Raw genomic sequence first — 12,305 nt, 5'->3', positions numbered from 1 at the left:
CAGGTCTTCCCTAACCCGTACAGCCCCAGACCTAGGGTTCCCCATGCCCTGAGCCCAGGTGCTACTCAGGATCTCACAAGGCTTCTACCAAGAAACTTTGTCAAAAGCCAAAATAAAACAACCCAGAGGGAAAATCCAAACTAGCCAGTGAGTGGACTGGAAGGAAACCACCCGACCATGATCAGGATCCCCAGGCTGGCTGTGCCTGACTCCTCTGATAGGGCCTGAAAACCCAACATGGAAGCAAAGTTTCCCACTTCCTCCTAACTCCAAGCAAACCTCAAGGGACTGCCCACAGTCTCTCTCTGGAGAGAGCTGTTTCAAAAAATGTTCATGGGGGACAGTCATTCCAGCACCCTCAAAAAGGAGGGGGCTGCATTTAAATGGTAACCTTCCCCCTACACTAACCTATTCTGCTCTGTCTAAGGGTTTGCCTTACTGGCAACAGAAAAAAGATGTTTGTTACATCAGCAATTGATGGATAAGAAATTACAGATGAGAAATAACCTACCAAGGGAAAAAAATATATATATAAAATATGTAATATATATTAAGTAAAAAAAAAATAAGTAAAAAGACGTAAAACAAAATATATTCACAGAAAAAGGAGAGCATTGTATGTGTCAATCTACCTAAAGGCAGATTGTGTTTTTATTACTGTTTACTTTGTATATACACATGCTCTCCTGCTCCTTTTCTGCAATTATTTTATTGTGGAGTTTGTCTCTGCTTCCTTGCTTCCTTAAATCTAGATAGTCCAAATTTAACTTCCTAGAGTTTGGCACATTTTTAACTGGACCTTGGCATCTGGAATTTCATCCCTAAATCCAGGCAGTAGCATTTTGCTCCCCTGATGAGGCTCTCTTGGTTTCTATGCTTAAGCCCAAATTTTCAAAGCGCTACACGCGCAAAATCATGGGATTGCCACATTTGAATTGCCAGCGCGCGCACATGTTATTTTGCATTGTGTATGTATACTTGCGCGTACAAACATGCGTGTGTCAAAAAGGAGAGTATCCGGGCTATGTCGGGGCATGTCAGGGGCGGACATCAGACTTACGTGTGCTTGACATATTTTATAAGGGCCGCGTGCTTATGAGGTGGAGCGTTCAGGCAAACACACGCGCGTATATTTGCTACTGCATTCATACGCGAGCCAGTCCTAACTTTCACTTTTGTTCAGATGTTTTTGGTTGATTTGCCTCTTCGCTCTGGATCACTGGATGCAGGAGCAGGGCAGAAGGTAGGAGGGAGTGTTTCTGGGACTTACTGGTAGAAATTGGAACAGTGTCAGGTAATAACACATGGCTAGCAGGTTTAAGGCAGGGAATAAGATTTTCATGTATGCACTGGTGCTTTAAGTATAACACAGGGATGGGATAGGAACAGGAGGCGAGAAATCAGTGTTATACCTACAGCTATTGTGATGAATATTCATAATTTTAACATTAATGTTTCTTTTCAACATTATGCTTACAATAGCTGCATGGGTACTCGGATCAATATGGCTCAGAAGAGAAAGAGAGAGGAGGAGAAGAAGAATGCAGAGGAGGAGGTACCCCTTACACAGAGTTTACAGGACTCGGACACAGTTTCTGGATCTGACTTAGGAGGAAGTAATGCACAGCTTCAGATTTAACAACGAAACCATACAGTACCTATACCAACTGTTAGAGCCAGAACTACAACCTACCACCCGAAGGGGCCTTGTTTTGACAGAACATATCATGGTTACTACTGCCCTGGCCTTTTTTGCTACTGACATTTTCCAAACCCATCTAGTAATCGTATCTGGAATAACTCAGTCTGCCTCCTCAAGGTGTCTAGAGCAGGTCCTGGATGCCTTGCTCAGGAAAACACAACACTTTATGTCCTTCCCTTGCAGAAGACAGGAACAATACCAAATAATGACTGATTTCATCAAATTGCATGCTTCTCCTTGGTCTTGGGAGCTATTGATGGCACTCAAGTCCTCATAAGGGCACTGGGAGGAGAGGATGCCACGTTCCACAACCACAAGGGATTCCACTCCCTAAACATGCAAGTGGTCTGCAACGCCAAGGGTATCATCATGAATGTGCTGACCCGGTTTCCAGGATCCATTCACGATGTCTACATTCTATCACAATCAAGAATTCATGAGCACTTCCAGCAAGGACACATCACTGGGGGATGGCTTCTAGGTAGAAAGGCACCCACCACTTCTAATACATACCCATTTCCCTGCTTACTTTTCTTACCCATATATTTAGGTTACGACTGCAGGGCTGATCTAAACTAACCCTGTGAACGGTGCCACAATAAAACCCAGAAGGGTGTGTCTTCTCCTCCTTAAGGTGTCAGAGGATATCCACTGAAAACCTGACTTATGATCCACATTGCCACTCCAGGAACTGCAGCTGAGTGTCACTATAACAGTTCACACCATAAGACCAGGGCTGTCACAGAGAGAACCTTTTGCTTACTTAAAACACAGTTCCGTTGTCTGGACAGATCTGTAGGATGCCTTCTTTACAGTCCCCCCTAAAGAGTGTGAAATCTTTCTAGCCTGCTGTATGCTACATCAACTTGCACTAAACAGACACATGGCTTCTCCAGAGGAAGGCATCAAGAGAATGAGGATGATGATGAGGAGGAAGAGCATCTGACTCAGGAAGATTTGCAGGAGATACATCGCTTGAGTCAAAGGTAGACTATACAACAAAGAAGCACTCTCACTGAAAGACATTTCAGAAGGTGATAGTGCATTTATTTACAAAAAAGTGCAGCAAAAAAACCAAACAAATAAACTAAAACATCATTTCCTTGGCCGGACCCTTTTTCAGGCTTCAGGAAGCTTAGGCTGCCCCAAACTGGAGCTCCTGTGCAGTGGACTCCTGCCACTGCTCACACTGGCCTCAGAGGGCAAAGGAGCTTAAGGCAGTTCAAATTCATGGCTGCAGGAAGGTACAAATGGAGGGAGCAGTGGCTGTGGTGGTGCTGATGGCAGAAGCATGACAGGCGGTGTAGGCAGCAGTGGTGCTTGCTGAGGTGCCATCCAGGGATAGCCTGGTGCAGGCTGAAGTGCAGGAGCTGGGGCACAGAGGGACCTTCAGCATGGGCAGGTGTCATCTATGGGAATGGTGGCCCATAAGGTGGAGGGTACTGCATCCAGGGCACCACGAAAGGCCATGGAGACACTGGTGGCTGCAGCTGTAAGGGGGGCATCCTCTGCAGTATCTCCTTCCACACTGCAGTTTGGTAATCTGTTGCCCAGAAAAGATCCCATACCACCTGCTAAATCCCTTGCGCTTCCTCCCTGATGGTATTACAGAGGCCTTGCAGGTCCTCCTTCATGGTATCATGGAAGCCCTCTACTTCCTGCCTCACCACATCATGCAGGCCTGAGATCACATCCAAGAGGCTGCCGTTTTGCTGTATTAACAGCCTCTCGGCCTGACTAGCAACCATTTCAGGTTCTGGCTGTTTAAATGCACTACACTCCTGTGGGTGATATTGTAGCACAGCGCTTCTCAACCGGTGTGTCGCGACACACCAGTGTGTCGCCAAGCACCAGCAGGTGTGTCGTGTGCTCCTGGTCTCTCCCGCTGCTCTTCCTTCCCTGCTGCTGTTGCCGCCGGACTATCAGCATGTTCAAGCCCAGTGGGAACGGCAGCGGTGCTAGAAGAATCTATGGAACCCGCAGCTGGCCTTTTCTTCTTCCCGCGCCTGCCCCCCCGTGACCCAGAACAGGAAGTGATACACAGTGCGGTGCGCAGGAAGGAGAAAGAGCCGTGCCACATGGAAAAGCGGCGACAGCAGCATCAGCCCCCGAGCAATTGAAGCAGCCGGTAATTGGGAAAGGAGACAGCAGCATGAGCCTCCCGCGGCCGATGAGATTCTTCTTTCTTGGCCTGCAGGGGCTGGAGGAGGAGGCTGCAGCAGCTACCATTTGTGCTCAGGTGGGGGGGGAGGGGAAGTGAGTGAGAGAAAGAGAGAGAAGCAGCCAGCCTGTGTGTAAGTGAGAGAATGTATTTGAATGTGAGCATGTGTGTGATTGAGAGAAACTGGTCAGAGAGCTGATGTGTGTGTATATGTGAGAGACAATGAAAGTGGCTACTCACGGAGATGACTGATGTGTATATGAGAGATTAGTCAGGGAGGTGACTGATGTGTGTGTGTGTGAGAGAGAGAGAAAAAGCATGGAAGTGAGAAATCTGGGTATGTGAGAAAGCATGGGAGTAAGAAGCCTGGTGTTGTGTGTGTGTGTGAGAAAGAAAGCATGGGAGTGAGAAGCCTGATTATGTGAGAGAGAGCATGGTAGTGGGAAACCTGTGTGTGTATGCATGTGTGAGAGAGAGAGACTGATTGGTAAGGTGATGGTGGATATGAGAGAAAGAGACTGGCAGTGTGTGAATGTGAGAGAAAGAATGTGATTCAGGGAATGAGAAGCCTGTGCATGTGGAGAGCGAGCATGGAAATGAGAGAGAGACTGGTGTGTGTTTGTGTGTGAGAGAGAAAGAAAGTGATTATGGGAATCAGAAAACTGTGCATGTGAAGAGTGAGCATGGGAGTGAGAAACCTGGGTATGTGTGAGACACAGCATGGGAGTGAGAATCCTGTATATCTGAAAGAGAACATGGGAGTGGGAATCCTGTGCATGTGTGCGTGTGTATGCATGAGAGAGACGAGGTGACTGGTGTGTGTTTGTGTGTGTGTGTGTGTGTGAGAGAGAAAGAAAGTGATTATGGGAATGAGAAGCCTGTGCATTTGGAGAGAACAAGCATGGAAGTGAGAGACTGGTGACTGTGTGTGTGTGTGTGAGAGACACACACACACACACACACACACACTCATCTCGGTGATTATGAGAGTGATTATGAGAGTGAGAAGCCCGTATATGTAAGTAGAACACAGGAGTGGGAAGCCTGTGTGTGTATATGGCATGAGAGAAACAGTTCTGGAAGGTGACTGGTGTGTGTGTCAAAGACTGGGAGATGATTGGTGTGTGAGAGACAGAAACTGGTCATGGAGGCATACATGACTGGTATCGTGTGTGTGTGTGAGAGACATGGGCCCTAAGGAAGAGGACCATAAGTATAGAGCTTAGCCTCTACTGCTGCTTCTGGTGTGTGCCACGGCCTGCATGAAAGAGGAGTAGGAGAGCTGCTGGAGGAAATAAGTAAAGGTGGCTTTTTAAGTTTATTTTTCTTGATTGACTGCCATTTTAATTATTTAATATTATGTGATGTGTCTGCTTTTTTGAAATATTTTATTGGTGTTTAGAGACGTTTTAATAGTTTTATGAGTTTTTAATTGTTGGATGTTATTCTTTTCAAAGCTGTTTTGAATCATTTATTCTGCTTATTAGTATAGTTTTACAATTATTTCTGTGTGGGGATCTATAGCTGCTTGCTAGTTCTGTTTTCCTAATAAGAGATGTATTGGTTTTTAGGGCCTGATTTAATATTTGTAGTGTTGCCTTTTCATATCTGAGGATTAGTTTATGTGCATTACTGCAGATCCTGGGAGTATGTTAGGTCGGTTCTGTGTCTGTTACCGAGATGAGATATTTTACTAGCATGTAAGAGTTTGTATCGGTCTTATTTGTTGTGTTTTCTCAAGAGGACATGCATTGGTGATAAACTGCTGTCTTTTCATAAGTAGGGCTATTGAGCATGGAAGTAGAAGGAGTTTGAGTTGCTGTTACTGAGATGACACCAGAACCAGAATATCTTTTTTGTAGGGTGAGTTGTATGGGGAATGTCATAATTCTGCTTTACATCCATTATTGTGGGTCAGGGGGGTTCCCGTGGATGCAAACTGTACTTTTACATTTAGCCCTATGATGGTCATGTGTTCAGTGTGTCACACATGTGAAAACCACCTGTCAGCTGTGTCCCGGCCAAAAAAAGGTTGAGAACCACTGCTGTAGCAGATCAGCCAGTGTCTTCTAGCTTCTCTTCCTGCTGCTGCTGCTCTTCATCCTCCTTTTGAAGCTGTTGCAGCTCCTCACAGGCTCCCTTTCCTTCTCCATCCGAGCTGTCAGGGATTACCCACAGACACCAGTACTGCCTTTGGGGCTGACTAGGTACAGGTTCTGGACACTCATCATCTGCCTCTTCTAGAAAGAGAAATAGATAATTGTCAAACATTGGCATTCAGTGTTTTTTGTACTTTGGTTTATATATCCTACATGCTCCACTAGATAGGCCTAGGGCCGGTGCGTCCATTAGGCGAATTTCGGTGGTCGCCAAAGAGCAGCCATATAGTGCCGCAAGCAGGGCCTATCCCGCTCGCAACAAAGAGAAATAGAGACTGTGTGCTTCTTGGATCACAGTCTACCACTGACACAAAGATAATGCCCTTTCTTTTGAAGAAGAGTGAAGTGGGAGAGAAGCAGAGAATATCACCAAGACACCCCTAATGGGGGTTCCACTGCTGGGACACAGGACACAGTTAGGATGGACTTTGGGAGTCACTGTGGAGACCAGGTACACTGGTCAGGGATGCATTCACTGTTAGCTGATCCCGCCCCCCCCCCCCCAGCATGGAGGCTAAATATTTTCACAGCCCCTGCCTTGAGGAACACATGCCTAGGAGATAGAAAACCATTACATTTTAACTAGTTGAAATCTTGGGGCCCTGATTGTTCATGCACACACGTTTTACACACTCATGCTTTAAACACACATCCTGTTTTTGCAGGCTTCTTTGTAAGGGTGCAGAGGGACGCCATACATTGCATTTCGGATTTGTATTCATCGGGGGGACTGTGTGTGGGTCAGGAGGGTTGCCCAGGACTTGCCAAAAGTCCCTGGTGATCCAGCGAGGGTCCGGGAGCGATCTCCTGCACTCGGGCCATCGGCTGCCAGTAATGAAAATGGCGCCGATAGCCTTTGCCCTTACTATGTCACAGGGGCTACCGGTGCCATTGGTCAGCCCCTGTCACATGGAAGGAGCATGCCTGATCCTCTTCTAGATCTGCTCCTTTCTATAGGCACCCACCCTCTTGGACTGGGGACTATACAGTAGATTCTGGAAGTGCATGGCAAGCTCAATAAGCATGTCCACCTTAGATGGTAGGAAGTTAGGCTTCTTGATCATCGCTCCATGTACCTGAGACATGGTGCAAGTAGGACAGTGAATGGGCAAAATATAGTTTTGTAGACAGTGTAATTTGCGCCCCTCTCAGCATACATCATGCACACAGGTGGGTATGATCTGCGCACATAGCAGTTGAGCATGTGGATATTTAAAATCGATGTGGGACATGTGTGCACTGGCTGATTTGTGTGCTGCCAATTAACATTGATAACTGACTTGCACACCAGCTGATTTGTATGTGCTGCAAATTAACATTGATTGCGACACGTGTGTACTTGCTGATTTGTACGCATTGCAATTAACTTGGATGCTGCATTTGAGCGTGCACTTTGATTTTGGCATGTGTAAAGAAGATTAATTATACCTACAGGAGTTAATTAGAATGAGATTTAGGAATGGAAATTCTCCACCCACCCACTCATCATCACACAGCTTGGCACAAGTATTAATGATATCCAATGTGAAATGGCTGAGGATGTATAAGCAATCAAGGGGAGCCTTTTGAAGCTTATGCTTTATCATTGTGGAGAACATTAACACCTGACTGCCTTGCTGTGTGGGGCAGTAGGCAGATTATCACCAGGCCATGATTGAGTTGATCTTCTCTGTGACCTTGTAATCCAGATCCTGCAGTCTTCACTAATGTAACTATGTGCGCTATACCTGGTTTAGAGTTTTGCATGCAGCTGCTATGGGAACAGGGCTAAAGCTTTCGGGTAACATTGGTTTAGAAATTGAAACCTAAGGGGTCATGTCTATTATCTTTATCAGTTCTTTGACATTTATGTTGAGAGTTTGTACCTCCTATTTTGTTTATGTGTTGTTTTTCTCTAAAAGGATCCATGCCAGATGTTAGAGTTCATACATGACTTTCTGCTTCCCTCCCATCTATATGGGATATCTACTCTATCACTGAGAACTAGCTGGGGAAATTTCCTACATCACTTGAATCTCCAGCTACGGTACTAGTTCTTATAAATAGCTTCTAGCAAGACTGTATAATACAGTTTTGCATGCTGAACCCATTTAAGAGGATGAGGGGACTTGCATTACATACCAGCTTTCTACTGGGCACTGCCTGAAGCTCTATAGAAGGTATGGCATTTGATAAATTATTTGGCTTTTCCTGTCCTAAAGAATGTGAGCATATAAATAAGAAACCACTTAATACTCCATCATCACCATTACCGTGTCCTCAATGTCACCCACTATACAAACTTACTAATTTTGAATCATTGTTGCTATAATGTAAATATTTTGCTATCAGTTAACTTCCCCTCTTCTCATTCCAGATCCTAGTTATTTACTCCCCTGTTTTTATTGTAACTTCCACTCTCCTAATTATGCTCTTCTTAATTGTGTTTTGAGTTTTCTATACCTTGCACACTTTGTTAAATGTAAACCGGTTTGATGTGAATCTTATTCATGAAAGCCGGTATAGCAAAAATAATAAATAAATAAATAAATAAATAAATAAAATAAATATGGCTGGGTGTACTAGTTTAAAGTAATGTACGTGAAAGAATGGTAAGAACATAAGAACATAAGAACATGCCATACTGGGTCAGACCAAGGGTCTATCAAGCCCAGCATCCTGTTTCCAACATTGGCCAATCCAGGCCATAAGAAACTGGCAAGTACCCAAAAACTAAGTCTATTCCATGTTACCGTTGCTAGTAATAGCGGTGGTTATGATCTAAGTCAACTTAATTAATAGCAGGTAATGGACTTCTCCTCCAAGAACTTATCCAATCCTTTTTTAAACACAGCTATACTAACTGCACTAACCACATCTTCAGGCAACACATTCCAGAGTTTAATTGTGCGTTGAGTGAAAAATAACTTTCTCTGATTAGTTTTAAATGTGCCACATGCTAACTTCATGGAGTGCCCCTAGTCTTTCTATTATCCGAAAGTGTAAATAACCGATTCACATCTACTGGTTCTAGACCTCTCATGATTTTAAACACCTCTATAATATCTCCCCTCAGCCGTATCTTCTCCAAGCTGAAAAGTCCTAACCTCTTTACTCTTTCCTCAGAGGGGAGCTGTTCCATTCCCCTTATCATTTTGATCGCCCTTCTCTGTACCTTCTCCATCGCAATTATATCTTTTTTGAGATGCTGCGACCAGAATTGTACACAGTATTCAAGGTGCGGTCTCACCATGGAGTGATACAGAGGCATTATAACATTTTCTGTTTTATTCACCATTCCCTTTCTAATAATTTCCAACATTCTGTTTGCTTTTTTGACTGCCGCAGCACACTGAACCAACGATTTCAATGTGTTATCCACTATGACACCTAGATCTCTTTCTTGGGTAGTAGCACCTTCTTTTCACCTTTCCTAATGTTTGGAATACATCTGGACTGTGCTTCTAGGATGGTATTTTTTAACAATGCCCATGCCTCTTGCACACTTTTTACTTTTGTAGCTGCTCCTTTCAGTTTTTTTCTAACTATTTTTCTCATTTTATCAAAGTTTCCCTTTTGAAAGTTTAGCACGAGAGCCGTGGATTTGCTTGCTGTCCCCCTTCCAGTCATTAAATCAAATTTGATCATATTATGATCACTATTGCCAAGCAGCCCCACCACCGTTACCTCTCTCACCAAATTCTATTCTCCACTGAGAATTAGATCTAAAATTGTTCCCTCTCTTGTCGGTTCCTGAACCGATTGCTCCATAAAGCTATCATAAATTCCATACAGGAACTTTATCTCTCTAGCGTGTCCCGATGATACATTTACCCAGTCAATATTGGGGTAATTGAAGTCTCCCATTATTACCGTACTACCAAATTGGTTAGCTTCCTAATTTCTCTTAGCATTTTACTGTCAGTCTCACCATCTTGACCAGGTGGACGGTAGTATACTCCTATCACTGTAGTCTTCCCTGACACACAAGGGATTTCTACCCATAAAGATTCAATTGTGCATTTAGTCTCGTGCAGGATGTTTATCCTGTTGGACTCTATGCCATCCCGGACATAAAGCACCACACCGCCTCCCGGGTGCTCCTCTCTGTCATTGCAATATAATTTGTACCCCGGTATAGCACTGTCCCATTGGTTGTCCTCCTTCCACCATGTCTCTGAGATACCAATTAAGTATATGTCATCATTCACTGCTATACATTCTAATTCTCCCATCTTACTTCTTAGACTTCTGGCATTAGCATACAAACATTTCAAAATTAGTTTTTTGTTTGTATTTTCATTCTGCTTTTTAATTGATAGGGATAAGTTAGAATTCTTTAGCTCAGGTGAGGTTTTAGTTACAGGCACTTGGACTACTTTTCTTATTATTGGAACCTCACTGTCGGGATGCCCTAATTCTAATGCATCATTGATAGGCAGCTGCTACTACTCTGTTTGTTTGATTATAGTATGTATGTGCTGTGACATTAGAAGACTCTGTGAGTTAAATATATATTTGTGCTGAAGCTTGCACACTATCTGTTTCTTCACTGTCTGTATATACTGGAAGAGCTACAGGAGTACTGCATTCTAAGCATTCTATCTAACAGTGGAGAAAGGTATAGGGCTGATTAGTACAGTGGTGTCATGTCCCTCAAAACCCCTCCTTCTCATTGCTGTGCAGATGAGAAACCACCACCCCTACCACACTCCATAATAAGTATGTGTGTACCCAGTTCCCCCTTCACCCTGTGTTAATAACGATCCCTAAAGTCAGCCCGGATCTCTTTGGAGACATGTATGAAATAATGTGGTCATTTCTCTCCCACTGTTGCCGCCACTAATCTTCTCATGAATGGTCTTCCCATGGGAATGACCCGGCACACAAAATTCAATGATCCCAGAATGGATTGAGCGACCCGCAGGATTATTTTCTTAGCTAAGGTCACTTGTTGTATAATCGTGCGGAGAGTGTCGACTTTCTCCTCTGGTAGTTTTGCAATCATTTTGATGGAATCTATCTCGATGCCTAGGAAGGATATGATGGTTGCTGGACCTTCCATTTTACTGAGGGCCAATGGAACACCAAATTCCCCGGTAATCTTTTGGAATTCCTCTAAATGGCTGAAGCACGAGTTTGAATCTTTATGCCCAATGAATAGAAAGTCGTCCAAGTAATGAATGATGTTGTCAGATGCTGTCCGTTTTACCATAACCCAATGCAAGATTGAGCTAAATAGCTCAAAGTAAGCACACGAGACTGAACATCCCATGGGCATGCATTTGTCAAAGAAGTATTGATTTTTGAATTTGAAACCCAGCAATGGAAAACTTTCCGGGTGCACCGAAAGTAATCGGAAGGCAGATTTGATGTCTGCTTTTGCCATTAGGGCCCACTTTCCTCAGGTTCATACTAGTGCTACTGCTGAATCAAAGGATGCCTATTGGACTGTGCATTCCTCCTGTGGCAAATGGTCATTCACTGACCGACCTGGAGGGTATGATAAATTCTGTATTAGCCAGTATTTGCCTTTTTCTTTTTTTGGGATGATGGCTAATGGCGAAAGGAACATGTGCTGAAATGGTTGTTTGCTGAATTGACCTTCTATTCTCCCCAGTGCAAGTTCCACCTCTAACTTTGCTTGCATTATATCCTTGTGTTGGGTTGCAGATGGTGCATTACTGATATGTATCTCCTCTATGTGTCCTTGGAAAGGTATTTTGAAACCTTCACAAAATCCTTGGGCTATTTTTTTCTGTGACTTTTGTTGATTTGGGTTAATGTCCAACCATGGTTGTATTGCTTCCAATCTGATTGGTGATGGAGCTTTTCCAAACAGTTAAGAACATAAGAACATAAGAAAATGCCATACTGGGTCAGACCAAGGGTCCATCAAGCCCAGATCCTGCTTCCAACAGTGGCCAATCCAGGCCACAAGAACCTAGCAAGTACCCAAAAACTAAGTCTATTCCATGTTACTATTGCTAATGGCAGTGGCTATTCTCTAGGTGAACTTAATAGCAGGTAATGGACTTCTCCTCCAAGAACTTATCCAATCCTTTTTTAAACACAGCTATATTAACTGCACTAACCACATCCTCTGGCAACAAATTCCAGGGTTTAATTGTGCGTTGAGTAAAAAAGAACTTTCTCCAATTATTTTTAAATGTGCCCCATGCTAACTTCATGGAGTGCCCCCTAGTCTTTCTACTATCCGAAAGAGTAAATAACCGATTCACATCTACCCGTTCTAGACCTCTCATGATTTTAAACACCTCTATCATATCCCCCCTCAGTCGTC

The sequence above is a fragment of the Rhinatrema bivittatum genome, chromosome 1, assembly GCF_901001135.1.
Source record: "Rhinatrema bivittatum chromosome 1, aRhiBiv1.1, whole genome shotgun sequence".
NCBI classification, from domain to species: Eukaryota; Metazoa; Chordata; class Amphibia; order Gymnophiona; family Rhinatrematidae; genus Rhinatrema; species Rhinatrema bivittatum.
Note: the sequence above shows the minus strand (reverse complement) of the source record.